Source organism: Myxocyprinus asiaticus, unplaced genomic scaffold (genome assembly GCF_019703515.2).
Source record: "Myxocyprinus asiaticus isolate MX2 ecotype Aquarium Trade unplaced genomic scaffold, UBuf_Myxa_2 HiC_scaffold_270, whole genome shotgun sequence".
In the NCBI taxonomy this organism is placed as follows: domain Eukaryota; kingdom Metazoa; phylum Chordata; class Actinopteri; order Cypriniformes; family Catostomidae; genus Myxocyprinus; species Myxocyprinus asiaticus.
This window is the reverse complement of record NW_026249718.1, coordinates 1-4,787: the sequence shown is the minus strand read 5'-3', so window position 1 is coordinate 4,787 and position 4,787 is coordinate 1. Positions and strand designations below refer to the sequence as shown.

The 4,787-nt window shown below is 37.7% G+C and overlaps 1 long non-coding RNA gene across 1 annotated transcript; it reads right to left on the bottom strand.

The window, feature by feature from the left end:
- Nucleotides 1-339: 339 nt before the first annotated feature.
- LOC127439450 (uncharacterized) lies at nt 340-4,781 on the bottom strand. The gene is made up of 3 exons (XR_007896940.1): nt 3,734-4,781; nt 3,049-3,129; nt 340-1,254 (listed from the first exon to the last, which is right to left on the bottom strand). It is a non-coding gene; the product is annotated as an uncharacterized LOC127439450 (long non-coding RNA).
- Nucleotides 4,782-4,787: the final 6 nt, after the last annotated feature.

The following is a 4,787-nucleotide window of genomic DNA, read 5'->3' as shown; positions in this document are numbered from 1 at the left end:
TCTAATGGTTATTTTTAGATTTTATTTTTAGAACCATAAACTAATGTCCACAGAACGTTGCAGGGAGTTTTTGTGTGTGTGTGTGACAACCTAATAAGAACTTATTTAGAACATTCTCTTTAATGGTTATTTTTAGAACCATAAACTAACGTTCACAGAATGTTGTAGGGAGGTTTTTTGTGTGACAACCTAATAAGAACATTATATTTTCTAATGGTTATTTTTAGGTTTTATTTTTCACTCACATTTTTCATTTTTGATATTTCCAATATGTTTTCTTAAAATAACTTTAGTAACAGGGATGAATGGTTGAGTTTGACAAATCAACACTACAAAAAGTGAGAAAATGAAATGAGATTATTTACTTCCTGCCTGCTGTAGAAAGAGTCCAAATGAATGACAATGTTACAATCTGGGTGTCACAAGTTTAGACATTTAATGTGTTTAAAACCAGCTTCTTTTCATGCTATGGTAACATGTTAGATAGTAGATTATCTAATGTACTTAGAATTCAAGGAACATGGGATTTGTGCCATTATTTCTTACAGAAAAGTAACTGGAAGCCAATTTGTACCCCATTTATGGAATGTGATGCATAACAGCTAAATTTGTCAAAGCACTCCTGATCACCACTAAGTCACAGCTTAAATGGAAAAACAAGACTCGATGTTTACTTTAAAAAATACCTTATTTAATTTTATTTAAGTACATAGCCAGTGGTGTAAGGCCTTGAAAGTTATTGAGCACTTGATGTGATAAGTACATTGACAACATCTTTCAATAAAATCTAAGATGTTTGGCCCTTGTAGTTTGGACGGATGTTTATGTTATCTGTAACAGATCCACATAGACACACACATGACAGTAGCACCTCAATCTGTGCGACACATGGAATTACAATGATCCTGTAGATCTCCTTCAACAGCACCGGTCATACATCCCGTGCAGTGGTGACACAGCTCAGGGTTCTGTGATTGGACAGCAGGCGCTCTGCGATTACAGTACGGTAAATTATACAGCAACAATGGCATAAATAAATAATTCTTTGTTCTCTGTTTGAGTGGAGGCCCAGCAGAGGTGTAGCTGCCTGAGTATGGAGCACTGGATCCAGGTTCACTTGTCCCGGCTCAGCACCAGCTCGGTCAGTCGGATCAGTGCATCTCGCTCTGTTGATGGCCGCAGCTGACTGATCTGACGGATGGCCTCTTGGCAGTAGTGTTGGGCGAGGTAGTTAGTCTGTTCCACACCGTCACTCTGCGGGAACATGGGAGTAATTTTATCTGAGCCCATGTTTACACTTGTGTTAAGATGCGTTTCAGGGATCTACAGGTGTAAACGGGGTCTAAAACTTTTTGTGATCGGATCACTGAAACCACATACGAAGGTAGTCAAAAACACTTGTGACCACATCACATTGGAAGTGTAAATGCTAATCTGTCTTGATGAGTCCTGGACAGCAGTGAAGCACCACCCCCTCACCTGTCAATCAACCGCTGCACTAAAACATGAGTTTAAACTTTGCTATTACGAGCGGCTTTGAAAGGAAATATCCGTCCGATTGGAAAATTTGAAAAAGCGTATATATACACAAGCACAAGAACTTTACAGATCTTCTTCAGTGTGTCTGATACCAACATGCAGGGGCACAGACAAGAACACAAACATCTGAAGCTCAGGTTAATACAGGAAATCCATTGAAATAACAGAGAATTCTGCTCGAAAATTGCATTTGTGCTAAATTTTGCTTACATTTCAACTGCATCTGGGAGAAATAGCGCAATGATTTTTTTTCACTTGTATTTTTTCTGACTTGTTTGCACTTTAATATCATGCAGTAACACAAAGACATAGCGACTGATGTACGTCATCATGAAATGAGACCCTCCCCTTGAAATCCAAACAGTAGGAGCATTTCGGCAGACCACATGTGATCAGATCACACGGAATGCATCTTAGTACCAGGTGTAAAAGGGGTTTGAGATGCTAATTGGAATTCACAGCTAGTTAACAAAACTTCTGTAATCCAATTAATCTGTCAAGAACACGTCTGGGTCATGATTCACCCCAAAATCAAACGAGATATATGAAAATGTTGCTTAAAGACAATGACTGCGTTTACATAGACACCAGAAAGCGGCTTATAGCGAGAAAGTGGCATTCCCACTTACATGCACTGTATAAGCGTCATACTCTTTACTCCCGTATACATGCGGCACGATCAGTAAGCATCTTTCTCCACAGCAATGCAATTTTCCCATGCCACTTGTGTAAATAACAAACATAGGATATGAGGAAGACTTCACTATTTTATTCTCTGTTGCTTTGCTTTATTTCAAGATATCCAAAGTTGTTGCTGTGTTTGTTTCCTTCACTTTCTATCGCAGTCTGCAGCAGAATTGCACTACAATAGTGGGGTGTCCCTCTTGCATCAAACCCAGGGATTCCCTCAATGTACATGAGCGCATACACGAGAACGTGAGGGACAGTCGCGAATTGCGATTTTAAATTGGTGTGTACATATATGTGTAGTTTATAGTGTATGTGCTCTTCCCGCTGAACTCCCAGAAATGTTGAATTCTTTCTGCTATGTTGACTTGTTGTTGGGCTCCATTCTATGACATTTGTTATCCGGTCTGTTCACGCACATGCATACTCCTCCAAGACCTGTAAGAATGCTGCTTAAGAGTTTAAATGACCACATAAGCCGCATTCTCAAGGAGAAACCTGGGTGTGTTAAACTGCTTTCTCTTAATCCTTTAAACGGTGTAAGAAAATCAACATTCTCGTTTATGTGATGTTTCAGAACGCCGCTTTCTGCAAAAGCCCAGGAATAAACCGTTTTCTTAAGTGCATGTAATCAAGGTCAATGAAGCGTTTATCATGAACATTAAGATTTTTAGCATTGTGACATTTCCATAAATAATCACTTTTTGACTTTTGATTTTGGAGTGAAATTTACAGTGGCCCACCGTAGAAATGTAACATTGAAATGTTTTTGTGAGATTCACCTTAATACTGTAACACAAATCCTTCAACAGAAATTCTTACCTTCAGGACATATTGCCAGGCTCGATCCACATCTCCATCTGAGCTGAAACGGCGCATGATCATTGCATGAAGCTCCGGAAACTAAAGATGGAGAGGTAAAGAGGTGTATTAAAAGTGTAAATGGTTTGCAAGTAATGAAATCCAAACTACCTACTCCACAAAATAATGAACCACAAAACCAGATTATATTAGTTTTAAACCTTATGACTGTTCTGTAAACATCAAATTTACTATTTAAATGAAGTGTGTTTTCACACGAAAGCTTTCGGTGCGGACCAAAGTCTATTTTATGCCAGATTTAGTTATTTTTGGTTGGTGTCTAAGCTGTTTTCTGAACTCAAGTGCACGTACCAAGAAACCAAGTCTGTGTGGAAATGTGGGTCTGGGTTACAGTTCATGTGGATTCCCCTATTGTTCATCATTAGTATGAAAGTAATCCAACCAAATTTGCTTACTGCTACTTATGATGTATAAATTGCCCATTAATAAATTAAATAATGCATTTCTCATTTATTGTTTTCTGAGAAGAACGAAAAAGGGGGTGGATTCAAACATGGACTCAGACAGGGCAATCAAACAAAGCCTAAAATATGAGGTAATCAAACAACCACTAACTAAAAAGCAAAAAATGTTTGCCCCCAAACCCCTTCAATTTTTAGACCAACGTTGTGTTCAGCTGCCCCACCTGCTGGCAAGCAAACAGAACAGGACCAGTGGCCAGGCCCAGTTTGAGATCTGCAGCTGACGGCTTCCCCAGGCGTTTTGCACATGATGTGAAGTCAAGAATGTCATCCACAAGCTTTGTCAACACACAAATATGTTTTTAATTACTTTAGATCCAGATTTAAGTGGATATTTAGGTTTATCTAACCAATGTTAGAAAACAATAGAAAAACTAACTATAATAAACTGCTCTGCACTTTATTGTGCACATTCACACAAATGGCAGTTTACTAAAGGAAAGGTTCCTATATTTAAGTATTCGAGTCACTGTGTGTTATCTGAATGCTGGTTTTAACCTATATCAGCTATACATAAAAAGATTTCTGTCCCTATAAATGATGTCCGTTTAAAGTAATACAACATAAACCATCAGGAATAAATGTTAAAGTTTCTGTCATTATTAATTAATAATTAACTACATCACTTTCTACTTCTCAAATTGAAACAATGGTCACAGCAACCAAAAAATACTGACTGCAACAGCCATGACTTTGATGCATTTAGACAATACATTTTCACAATAAATGTTATTAAAATTGCAATATGCAAACAAAAGTACATTTGTAACTGCAAAATGTTTAAAATATTAGCCATAATTAAAAAATGATGAATGCTTGCATTAAAAATTCTCAGAATGTCATAATATAGCGATTATCGATCAGCACACTATTTTCTCGATACGTTTTTGAGGCATCGATATGTTAACATTAGCCGACATTTAAATTAGAAGCCTAATTTGTGAGCTTTCCAATTCACAGTCAATTGACCTTCCGTTTAATGTAGTCTGGCGTAATAGCTTTGGGAGACCCCAAGGGGGTGATATAACATTTACTCTACTTAATACTGAAGGGTGCGTCGATGCGGTGCAGATGGGGTTCCAAAGTTGTGAATCAAGTCACCAAACACACAAAAGTTAAGGAGGTTTTTGTACTTCTGTGATGTTGAAGAGTTTGCAGGTTAATGTATGAAACTGAACGATTAGAAATGGCAAAGTTTATTATGCATTTTCTCTGTAT